The 12,972-nt window shown below is 42.2% G+C and overlaps 2 pseudogenes across 1 annotated transcript; one reads left to right on the top strand and one right to left on the bottom strand.

Moving 5' to 3' along the window:
* Positions 1-4,641: 4,641 nt before the first annotated feature.
* LOC143273002 (uncharacterized) lies at positions 4,642-7,170 on the top strand (annotated as a pseudogene). The gene is made up of 2 exons (XR_013050787.1): positions 4,642-4,911; positions 5,937-7,170. The product of XR_013050787.1 is annotated as an uncharacterized LOC143273002 (transcript).
* A 4,536-nt stretch (positions 7,171-11,706) lies between these two features.
* Positions 11,707-12,033, bottom strand: LOC143271972 (elongin-B pseudogene; annotated as a pseudogene).
* Positions 12,034-12,972: the final 939 nt, after the last annotated feature.

The raw sequence follows: 12,972 nt of genomic DNA, 5'->3' as shown, positions 1-12,972 counted from the left end.
GTACCTGAGTTCAAATCCCCAGCACCCACATAACAAGCTCCTCATTGTCGTGTGTGCCTGTGACTCAGCCCTGGGGAGTAGAAAGGGTGGATTCCACAGCTCACTAACCATTCAACATGGCCACAATGGGAAGTGTAAGGTTCAGGTGTGGGACATTCACCAGAGAAAACTGCTGGGCCGATGTGTTAAGGTCTAGGGCCCCGTTACACAGATTGTATTTCAAAATAGAAAAATGTGGATAGTGATTAACAAAGAAAAAAAAAAAACCCTACATGTCCTCTGGCTTTCGCATGTGTATGCTCACAGGTACAAACACCACAGAAATGATATTTTCCAAATTCCACCTTTGGGCTGCAGAAATGGTTAAGATCACTTGCTACACTTTCACTGGACCAAGGTTCTTTTCCAAGTATCCACATGGTGGTTTCCACCATGTGGAACTCCAGATGTAGAAGATCAAATGCCCTCTTCTGGTTATGTGGTATGCAGACAAAACACCTCTATGTTATAGCACTGCCTAATTCTACCAACAAAAAGGTATAACGTAGCCTTGTGGCTAAATTTATATAGCTTATAAAATACCCAATAATATACTATGTAAAATCAAGTAGAAAAGTTAATATTTTGAGAGTATGAAAATACTAAAATCCTGATAATGTATAAAATAAGGGGAAAATTAATTGAGGGTGGTAAGTGAAAGAAGAGATTAGAACTGCCATTCTCAACAAATTTGGGATTATACCAGTTGCAAATTTACTGTTATAAAGTAGCAATGAAATTTTTTGGTTGGGGGTCATCACAACATGAAGTGTATTAAAGGGTCACAGCATTATGAAGGTTGAAATCCAGTGGTCTAGAATATCTTTATGATCTGAAAGATAATTCTTTTTTGCATTTAAAAGAAGGAAAAAGATTAAAGCCTTAATATATTCATGTATTTCATGTATATGAGTTCTCTGTCTTCAAACATACCAGAAGGAATCAGATCCATTATAAATGGCCGTGAGCCACCATGTGGTTGTTGGGAATTGAACACAGGACTTCTGGAAGAGCAGACAGGTGCTCTTAACTGCTGAGCCATCTTTCCAGCCCCCTCAAAAATTGTTCTATAAATGTCAGGAAACAGATGACATAGCTCCTTAAGTAGAGTGCCTAACTAACATACAGGAATCCCTGGAACCCACCTTTACCACCTCATCATCCAGCTATAATGGCACAAACTTATAATCATTGTATTTAGGAGATAGGAGCCGGACGACCAGGAAAGAGTTCAAGGTTTTAAAGTGAGCTTGAGGCCAGCTAGGGCTACATAGACTCTGTCTCAAAAAATGGGGTTGGGCCGGGCGGCGGCGGCGGCGGCGGCGGCGGCGGCGGCGGCGGCGGCGGCGGCGGCGGCAGCAGCAGCAGCAGCAGCAGCAGCAGCAGCAGCAGCAGCAGCAGCAGCAGCGGCGCACGCCTTTAATCCCAGCACTCGGGAGGCAGAGCCAGGCGGATTTCTGAGTTCGAGGCCAGCCTGGGCTACCAAGCGAGTCCCAGGAAAGGCGCAAAGCTACACAGAGAAACCCTGTCTCGAAAAACCAAAAAAAAAAAAAAAAGGGGGGGGGTTGGGTATTGAGTTCTTTCTTTCTTTTTTTTTAAATAAAGCTTTTTTTTTTTTTTTTGCATGTATGACTGCAGGCCAGAAGAGGGCACCATATCTGTTTACAGATGGTTGTGAGCCACCATGTGGTTGTGTGGTTGCTGGGAATTGAACTCAGGACCTCTGGAAGAGCTGTCAGTGTTCTTAACCTCTGAGCCATCTCTCCAGCCCCCCCTTTTTTTTTTTTTAAGTCTGTTTCTCTGTGAAACAGTCCTGGCAGTCCTGGAACTCACTGTGTACACCAGGCTGGCCTTGAACTCACAGAGATCCTCATTACTCTGCGCACAAGCACTGAGATTAAAGGCCTGTGCCACCACTGCTGGGGTCTTACTTTTCTCTGCTTCTGTATATCTTTTCCTTGCTTCTTATTTCATGACTGGGTGTGAGGATGGGTGGCTCCACCCTGTCATCCTCCTCTTCTCCTTTTCCCCTTCCCTCTCATTTACTCATTTTTTTTCCAGCTAGCCCCATCTATTCTTCTGACTAGCTATTGGCTGTGCAGCTCCTTCTATGCAGACCTGGCTGTCTAGGAATTCTGCTTGTCACCCAGGCTTGCTTCAAACTCACATGGATCATCCTGCTTGGCTCCAAAGTGCTGGGATTAGAGGTGTGTGCCTTGCATTGCCTGTGGAGTTGGTTCTTTAAATCATATTTATTTATTTGTAAATGCCTGTGTTTCTGAACACAACAGCTGGAGTGTGTAGGTCAGAGAACACTTTGCAAGAGTAAATATCAGTACACACGTGGGTGCGAGGAACCAAACTCAGGTTGTGACGCTTGGCAGCAAGCTCCCTTTAACTATAATGGCAGGTGATTGACACTGGTCTAGGTAACTACTATAGAGCTATAGTAATAAAAACAGCATGGGGGGCTGGGGATTTAGCTCAGTGCTAGAGCGCTTGCCTAGCAAGCACAAGGCCCTGGGTTCAGTCCTCAGCTCCGGGGGTGGGGGGTGGGGGTGGGACACACATCATGGTACTGGCATAAAAAGGAAGATCAATGGAATAGAATCAAAGACCCTGACATCAATCCACTCACCCATGAACACTCTCATTTTTGACAACAATCCAAAATGATACAACAGAAAAAAGAAAACATCTTCAACAAATGGTATTGGTGTAACTGGATGTCAGCTTGTAGAAGAATACAGATAGATCCATGTCTATCCCCATGAACAAAACTCAAGTCCAAGTGGAACAAAAACCTCAACATAAATGCAGGTATACTTAACCTGGTAGAAGAGAAAGTGGGAAATGCCTTGAATGCATTGACACAGGAGACCACTTCCTGAAAATAGCAGCAGTAGTATAGACACTGAGCTTGATAAATGGGACTTTCTGAAACTGAAAACCTTCTGTAAGGCAAAGCAGAATGCCAATAAGACAAAACATCTGCCCTATAATGGGAAAAGATCTTCACCAACCCAAGAGGGCTGATCTCCAAAATATATAAAGAACCCAAGAAACTAGACATCAAAATGCCAAATTATTCAATTATTAAAAAAATTGGGTGCAGTTCTAAACAGAGACTACTCAACAGAAGAATCTCAAATGTCCAAGATATACTTAATGAATTGTTCAGCATCCTTTGTCATCCAGGAAATTCAATTATTTTTCATTTCACCTGTGTGAGGTGTTAGAGTGCTTGTATGTCTCTGCACAACATGCATGCAGTGCCCAAAGTGACCACAAGAGGGTATCAAATACCTTGGAACCATAGCCAGAGAGGGTTGTGAACCATGATTTAGTGGCCCCTGAACTTAGAATTCATAAAGGAATCTAAAGACCCTAATATAAAACAGTGAGGAAAACTTTAGGGAACAGACACATTTATCCCCAGTGAGACCTCAAGCAGAGAGCAGAGTAAAGCCTTGAGATCCACAGATCCAACAACTGACAATGTAAAAACAGGTTTTAGGCATGAACACACCCTGCTGCAAAAAGAGATTCTTAAGATTGGCAGAGCATGCAAGTGGACATTGGAGAAGGAACCAGCAGGTCTGGTTTGAGTTCTGTGACTGAAATTAATCAAATTAATTTGTATGTATAGGTGTGACAGTTACATCCAATGTCAAAAGCCTGACCTCTCCACAGACGAAGAATGAGGCCACCTCCAAAACTTCTGTGGAAAGAGTGGCAGGAGGTGACTTGGCTCAGACCTAAGATTTTAGAACTATCCTGGCAGGAGGGAAATAGTTTTGTTGTTGTTGATTTACTTGTTTGGTTTCTTGAGACAGGGTTTCTCTGTTGTAGCCCTGGCTGTCCTGGAACTGGCTCTGTAGACCAGGTTGGCCTTGAACTCACAGATCTGCTTTCCTCTATCTCCTGAGTGCTAATATTAAAGGCAAGCACCACCATTACCCTGCTTTATATCTCCTTATTCTTTAATGTGCATGTTCTTCTCTAATAAGCCCCTAATATACATGAACATGTTAAAAAGACAGGAAACCTACTGTTGTAGGTGTGGATAAATACACCAGCATGTCCAGACAAGGTGGACATGCTGGTGTATTTTGGTCCCTGAAACCACCCACCTTGTCTAAAGTTGGTCTCCAGATGTATCACTGAAACATAAAATTCCTGGAATCTTTTCTTTTAACAAGGTTCAGTAAGATGGTTGCATGGATTAGCCTCAGGGTTTTGATTAGATTGCATAATATTTAAAGGTTCAATTTGTTTTCTGCAAGAATATAATATTCAGTGATCTCTGCACACAAGGCCATGGAACACATTTTTATATTTCTAGTCTTTAGAATTCATTGGAATCTTTTTGTTTATCAGTTTTGTTTGTATTGCCTGGTTTTTGTTTTTTGGTTTCAGTTTTTGTTTTTTGAGACAGGGTCTCCCTGACTAGTCCTGCCTGACCTGAAACTCAATATAGATTCCCAGGCTGGCCTCAACCTCACAGAGGTCCACCTGCTTCTGCCTCCGGAATGCTGGGATTAAAGGTGTGCACCACAAGCCCAGCCTTGTTATCACTTTGAGACAGGGTCTCACACTGCACTGGAACTTCATATCTAGCCCTGTTTGGCTTCTCACTCACAGCAATCCTCCCTCCCCAGCCTTGTGAACACTGAGTTTCTAGGCATTAGGCACCACACCTGCCTTCAGTGATGGATTCCTACAGATGGAGATTTGCTGTTACAGGGAGAGTGACCTTTGAGGACATCACTGTGACCTTCACCCCAGAGGAGTGGCAGGGTTTGAACCCTGAGCACAGACACTTGTATAAGGATGTGATGTTAGAGAACTACAGCAACCTGGCCTCTGTGGGTGAGGAGGGCTTTGGGACTGGGGAGGGGGTGATGGCCTGAAGTCTGAAATAGACAAAGACCTTTTCCAGGTTGAGCAGGTTTGTTTCTGGTCCACTTTTCACTGTTGGGGTTTCCTATGTGAGTCAGGATTAGGATGAAGCAAGAGAGGAGTGTGGAGCCTAATTTTGTGATTGCTTTATTGCTTTGCTTGTGTGTGTCTGTGTCTATGTCTGTTTGATGTGTATGTCTGTGAGTGTGAACGTGAGTGTGTTCATGTCATGGCATGCCTGGCGGAGGTCAGAGGACATTTGGAGGTTCAGCCTCATTTCACCCTTTGACTGTGTTGGAGACCAGGTATCTCATTCACTCCTGAATACAACTGACTAGCTGGTCCACGAGCCTTTGGGAATTCTCCAGTCTCTGCTTTTCTGACATTACAGAAGTGTCTCTGCCATGTCAGTTTATACCTGAGTCCTGGGGATTCAAACTCAGGTCCTGACACTGGCACAGCCAGGGCTTTACCACAAGCCATCACCACACAGCCCTTTTGTTATTGTTTTTGTTTAAAGATAATTTTTCTAAATTGTGTGTGTGTGTGTATGCCACATGTATTCAGGTGGCCATGAAGGTGATGAGAGGGCATCAGATTCCCTGAATCTGGGGTTGTAGGCAATTATGGGCCCCCAGAAGTGGGTGCTTGGAGCCTAACTGGGGTCCTCTGGAAGAGCAGCAAATGTCCTGAACTGCTGAGCTGATTTATTTTTATTTTAAGTTATGTGTATCTCTGTGTCAGCATGTTCATGAGTCCAGAAGAGGGATTCTCTCCAGCCCCTTTCACAGTCTCTTGACTAGTACTATTGGTAGTTAGTCCCTGGTAGCCCATCTGCTTGGTGGCACAGCTGATCAGACACTTCCTCAGGGAGGCTAGACGAAGTCCAATTCCCTGAGACCAGAATGGCCCCACTTGGTGATTTCTAGCATCTTCATCTCAAATCACAAGTATGGAAGGTTTCTCATATAACATTTCTCTGTAATACATTTCAGAAAAAGACCAGGATATTGAAAGGCAAGTTGGGATGAACATAAATTTGGAGAAAAGTCTCAAGAGAGGAGTTGTATCCATACACAAGAAAACATTCACTAAGCAAAACGTACCGCACATAAAAAGATGTTTCTCCCAAGCAATGATGATGTTTCTTCAAGATTGAGGCTCTCGCAATATGATCTAATTGGAAGGCATTTGAAACATTGTTTTGATAGGAATCCTTCAATAAAAAATAATTCTAATGAATATAGAAAATCAGTTGGCTCTAATTCATGGAAATCTATGAAAAACCATTTTGAATGTAATGCCTGTGGAAAGTTACTCGATTCAAAGCCACACCTTCAGAGGCATCTGAGGATCCATAATAGGGAGAAATCCTTTAAATGTAATGAATGTGGAAGAGCATTCAAAATGCGTGGAACCTGAATAAGCATCAGAAAACTCATCCAGAGAGATCAGTCTGTAAATGTGATGAGTGTGGAAAAGCCTACAGGCAGAAGACCAGTCTCATTCAACATCAGAAAATTCATACCAAAGAGACACCCTATAATGCCAAGCTTGTGGGAAAGCCTTCTCCTGGGTGTCATCTTACAGTAATCACAAGAAAATCCACAGGGATGAGAAAGCCTATGAGTGCAATGTATGTGGCAAGTCCTTCAAACGGATCTCAGCCTTTAGTCAACATAAAAACACTCACAAGGAGCAGAAGCCTTACAGATGTAAGGACTGTAAGAAATCTTTCATTTGCAAGTCTGCTCTTGTGAAACACCAGAGAACACACACTGGAGAGAAACCCTACAAATGTGGGCTGTGTGAAAAAACTTTTGCCCAGAAAGCAAATGCCATCGATCACGAGAAAATCCATGCTGGGGTGAGGTCTTATGAGTGTCATCTCTGTAACAGGGCTTTTGTCCAGAAGAAAAACCTCACTCAACATAAAAAAATCCACACTGGGGAAAAGTCATATGAATGTAATAGATGTGGGAAAGCCTTCTCTCTGAAGTCAAACCTCGGAGTTCATCAGAAAATTCACAGTGGAGAAAAAGCCTATGCATGTAATGAATGTGGGAAATCCTTCAGCTGCAAAGAACACCTTGATTTTCATAAAAAGCTCCACACTGGGCAAAAACCTTATAAATGCTCTGAGTGTGGAAAAGCCTTTGCTGACAAGTCATATCTTAGTGGTCACCAGAAAAGAATTCACACTAGATAGGGACTTTGAGCAGTTCAAATGCATGGAAAATACATTTATGGGATGGCATGGGATAGTCATCCCAAAAATTGATGCAAAATGGCCTACACTTTTCAGTCTATCACAGAAAACACGGAGGACTTAAACTGAGACCATCCTTTGAGGACAGGTTTAGCTCATTCCTTCATAGATATTTGTATTGTCTTTTTAAAATGTATATGTTGCCATATATGTTTGTCATGGGTGTAAAGATGCCTAGTGGAGCCAAGTGATGACATCAGGTCCCATGGTGTTGCAGGTGGTTGTGAGCTGCCTCAGTGGGGTGCTAGGAACCAACGTCATTCCTCTGGGAGAACATATGTTCCTAAATGCTGAATCCTCTCTCCAGGCTCGTGTTTCACTTTAATATTTTATTTATATATATTATGTGTTTGAGCATTCTGTTTTGCCTGCATGTATGTCTGTGCCACACGTGTGCCTGGTACACATGAAGACCAGAACACATTGGATCTCCTGGAATGAAATTACAGATGGTTGTAACTGCCATGTAGATAACAAATCCTTGGAAGAGCAAACAATGCTATGAGCTCTTCTACCATCTCCAGCCACACTGTTTTGCTATTTTTGAGGTGAAATCTTGTTATATTTCCCAGACTGGACTGGAACTTCTGGGCTCAGGTGATTCTCTTGCCTCAGCCTCCTAAGTAGCGGGGACTTCAGATGCATGACACATGTCTGCCACAAAGCAAACATTTATAAAGTGCCTTTTGACTAACATGACTGAAGAGATACCAATAAACTAAATCTGTCCAAAACTTTCATGGAATTTTTGGTTTTTTATCATGGAGTTTATTGTAGTAAAAAATAACTCATGGTAGCCTTTTCTTTGATAGTTCACATCAGAAAATATAGTTATGAGTCTGTGCCAGGTTGACAATGTATTTTGTATGGAAAGGGTTTTTGTTGTTGTTGTTAAATAAATAAAGTTGGAATTTGAAGTGACACAGCAAATAACACTCTGTGTGTGTGTGTGTGTGTGTGTGTGTGTGTGTGTGTGTGTGTGTGTGTGTGCTAGAAATGGAACTTGGCCTCATGTATGGGATTTATTTACTCTAACACCAAGCTACATTCTCAATCCAACACTTTAGAATTTTTTTTTTTTTTTTTGAGACAGGGTTTCTCTGTGTACTTTTGGTGCTTATCCTGGATCTTGTTCTGTAGCCCAGGGTGGCCTCAACTCAGAGATCTACCTGGCTCTACTTCTGGGTAGAGTTCTGGGTTTAAAGGCATGTGCCACCACCGCCTGGCCCACTTTGGAAATCTTAAACATTGCAAAAGGAAGCTAGAAGTGATGGCCTATAATCACATGCCTATAATCACAGAATTTGAGCTGGAGATGAGAGCATCGAGGCTAGCCTACAGGTGATGAGATGGGTCAGTAGGTAAAGGCACTTATTACTGACTCCCAACAACTTGAGTTTGATTCCTGGGACCAACATGGAAGGAGAGTATTCGCTGCCACAAATTGTCCTCTAACCACCTATGAGTTGTAGTACACACACACTAAAGGGGTGGAGGATGTGGAACAGATGCCTAGGTGTTTAACACCATTTTCCTTCTTCCAGCTGACCTGAGTTTGATATCCCATCACCCATGTTGAATAGCTCACACCTGCCTGAGTCCCAGCTCGAAGGGATCTGATGTTCTCTTTTGGCCTTAAGTGCACCCACAAATGAAAATACACAGAGTCCCATTGAAACAAATAAATAGAAAACCTTGTTGTTTTTAGTGGTTGGGAAGGAAGAGGAGAGGGGAGGCATGTTTTTCTGACTTTAAGTCTCTGACCTACCAGATTTTCAAAGAAGAGCTAATTCCAATACTCTTCAAATTATTCCACACAATAGAAAAAGAAGGAACATTACCAAAATATGAGGCTGCAGTTACCCTGATATCCAAACCACACAAAGATGCAACAAAGCAAGAATAACAGACCAATCACCCTCATGAACATTGATGCAAAAATACTCAATAAAATGTTGGCAAACCGAATCAAAGAACGCATCAAAACAATTGTCCACCATGGCCAAGTAGGTTTCATCCCAGGGATGCAAGGATGGCTCAACATCAAAAAATCTGTCAATGTAATACACCATATAAACAAACTCAAAGAAAAAACCACATGATCATCTCATTAGATGCTGAAAAAGCCTTTGACAAAATCCAACACCCCTTTATGATAAAGGTCTTAGAGAGATCAGGAATACAAGGAACATACTTAACATAATAAAGGCACTTTACGACATGCCAACAGCCAACAAAATTAAATGGACAGAAACTCAAAGCGATTCCACTAAAATCAGGAACAAGACAAGGCTGTCCATTCTCCCCATATTTATTCAATATAGTACTTGAAGTTCTAGCTAGAGCAATAAGACAACAAAAGGAGATCAAGGGAATACAAATTGGAAAGAAAGAAGTCAAACTTTCACTATTTGCAGATGATATGATAGTATACATAAGTGACCCCAAAAATTCTACCAGGACTCTCCTACAGCTGACAAACTCCTTCAGTAAAGTGGCAGGATACAAGTCAGCTCAAAAAAGTCAGTAGCCGCCAAGCAGCGGTGCACACGCCTTTAATCCCAGCACTTGGGAGGCAGAGCCAGGCGGATCTATGTGAGTTTAAGGCCAACCTGGGCTACCAAGTGAGTCCCAGGAAAGGTGCAAAGCTACACAGAGAAACCCTGTCTCAACCCCCCCCCCCCAATCAAAAAAAATGAAGAATCTGAAATGGCTGAAAAAACATTTAAGGAAATGCTCATCATCCTTAGTCATCAGAAAAATGCAAATCAGAATGACTCTGAGATACCACCTTACACCTGTCAGAATGGTTATGATCAAAAACACTAATGACAGTCTATGTTGGAGAGAACTCAGAGCAAGGGGAACACTCCTCCACTGTTGTTGGGAGTGCAAACTTGTACAACCACTGTGGAAATCAATATGGTGGTTTCTCAGAAAATTGAGAATTGATCTACCTCAAGACCCAGCCATATCACTCTTGGGCATATACCCAAGGAATGCTCAATCATACCAAAAAGACACATGCTCAACTATGTTCATAGCAGCACTATTTGTAATAGCCAGAACCTGGAAACAACCCAGATGTCCGTGAACTCAAGGATGGATTAAGAAAAGGTGGTACATATACACAATGGAGTATTACTCAGCAGAGAAAAACAATGGCAGCATAAAACTTGCAGGCAAATGGATGGAACTAGAAAATACCGTCCTGAGCGAGGTAACCCAGACTCAGGACAAACATTGTATGTACTCACTTATAAGTGGGTATTAGATATAAAGCAAAGAACAATCAGACTGCAACCCACAGAACCAGGGAGGCTACCTAGCAGAGGAGACCCTAGGATGACTGTGGCTTATAATAGGTTTTGGTTTTACCCAATCATAGGGCAAGCCTCAATGAAACATTTCACTACTAGGATAAGAATTTGTACTGTATCAAGCTGATGAAAGAAAATGCTGGCCTGGGCTTGAGAGATGGATGGCTCAGGTTAAGAGCATGGACTGCTCTTCCAGAAGTCCTGAGTTCAATTCCCAGCACCCACATGGTGGCTCACAACCATATACCTAATAAACTAATAAATCTGAAGAAAAAGAACAAGAAAAAGAAGAAGAACAAGAAGAAGGAGAAGAACAAGAAGATGATGCTGGCCGTACTTTCAGGAGGGCAGGCTAAAATCTCTTTAGGTTATGGATTAGCCTATACAAAAATGTCTGCCATAAATCCAACAGTGAAGGGGAAGCTCATTTACACAACTGAAGTAAAACATAGCTCTCTGAACAGATGAGGATAGGTTTTTTCTGTATCCCAGAATCTAATCAATATTTATATGTATAGTTCAGCTCTCATTTGGCTTATTGGAAAATGTTATCATTTATACTAATTTCAACAGAAAAAAATATTTTGCTGTTTTAAAATAACAACCTTTATGTTCAAGCTGTCTGTATATTATCTCTCCTGCAGTTGTACATAAATTGCTTTTACATTAAAAAAACCCACAGGAAGAATCACGAGCTAAGAAACTTCAAGTGTTGTCATGAGGTATCTCCAGCAGCCATGGAAAAGGTCTAGAACCATTTCACAGAAGAGGGAATGCTTGAGCTCCTGAGCCACACACTATGTAGACACAGCACATCAAAGGACTATGTTTAGGAGTACAACAATGGAATGTTTTGAAATACGTAAGTGTAAACCTTCTTGACCCTAAATGAGGCCATTGTTTCTTAGGTATTCTAAAAGAAATAGCAGCCAAAGATAAATAAATTGTATCTTGATCAGAAAAAAATTTAAATATTTAAGTTTTAGTAATAAAAGACAGGGTACAATTTGTTATTTTGTTAATGTTGCTGATGTGTTATTGAATAAATGCATAATTTAACCATGTATGTAACCATCAATTAAATATTTCATAATTTAAATAAACTTTTTTTTTTTGACAGCCAAATCATCTTTATTGAGAGAATGGGTCTCTAGGGGAATGATGGGCCTGGGGCCCTCACTGCACAGCTTGTTCGTTGGCGCTGCCTCCAGAATTTGAAGGTTCTGGAGGGCTGGAGAAGGGCTCAATGTGCAGGGCTTCAAAGGCATCATCTGCACCGAAGGCCAGGCCCACTGTGGCTGGGGCATGTACCCGTGCTGTCTGGCTAGTGAACCCACACTCGCCCAGAGTTTTTGTGTCATCAAGGAGCTGGTCATCCTTGTACAGCCGCTGCTCTTCTGGAGGCCGCTGGAGGATGCGTTGGACAACACGCTTTAGCTGGAGCACGGTACTCGTCTCCTTGGCTTCCGTGAAGATGGTGGTCTTGTGGCGGCGGATCATGAGAAACACCTAAGGATGGCAAGCCCGTGTCAACCCCAGCATGCGGCCCCTCTTCCCCCACTCCCCTGGCCCTGGTGCCCCCTTACCAACACCCCCAAGTCCCGAAAGCCTTATCCCCGCCATAAACCGCCGGGCAGTGGTGGCGCACGCCTTTAATCCCAGCACTCGGGAGGCAGAGCCAGGCGGATCTCTGTGAGTTCGAGGCCAGCCTGGGCTATCAAGTGGGTCCCAGGAAAGGTGCAAAGCTACACAGAGAAACCCTGTCTCAAAAAACAAAAAACAAAACAACAACAACAAAAAAACAACTTTGATTTTAAGCAAACTTTGTTTTTACTTATTTGCCCTAGGCTTAACCGTGAAAACAAATATAGGTCAACACTGCTTTTTAAATGGTTCATATTTGTATTTAGAATGACTATAAACTTAGTTTTGAGCACATTAAAAAATCTGATCATTTATAAGGTGATTGACCATTAATTTGAAATGTTTTAACTATTTTAACGGTTTACAACAAGTTAATAGCTTTCATAAGATTAGGATTTTACAGTTTTAGACATACATTTCCAAATTAATTATTGTTAACCTGAGTATACCTTTCCAACCTCAGGAATGTATCATACAGAAATCAATTCTAAGCCAAAATATCTTGGAGACTTGTCATTGTTTTAGTCTAAAAGGAAGACTAAGGCTGTTTGTTTTTGTTTATCGAGACAGGATTTCTCTGTGTAGTTTTGGTGCCTGTCCTGACCTGGATCTCACTGAGATTCCCCTATCTCTGCCTCCCAAGTGCTGGGATTAAAGGCATGTGCTGACACCACCCAGCAAGAATAAGTTTTTTTTTTTTTTTTTTTTGGTTTTTCGAGACAGGGTTTCCTGGAACTCACTCGGTAGCCCAGGCTGGCCTCGAACTCACAGAGATCCGCCGGGCTCTGCCTCCCGAGT

The sequence above is a fragment of the Peromyscus maniculatus genome, chromosome 1 (genome assembly GCF_049852395.1).
Source record: "Peromyscus maniculatus bairdii isolate BWxNUB_F1_BW_parent chromosome 1, HU_Pman_BW_mat_3.1, whole genome shotgun sequence".
Taxonomy (NCBI): domain Eukaryota; kingdom Metazoa; phylum Chordata; class Mammalia; order Rodentia; family Cricetidae; genus Peromyscus; species Peromyscus maniculatus.
Note: the sequence above shows the minus strand (reverse complement) of the source record. Positions and strands in the feature narration are given on the sequence as shown.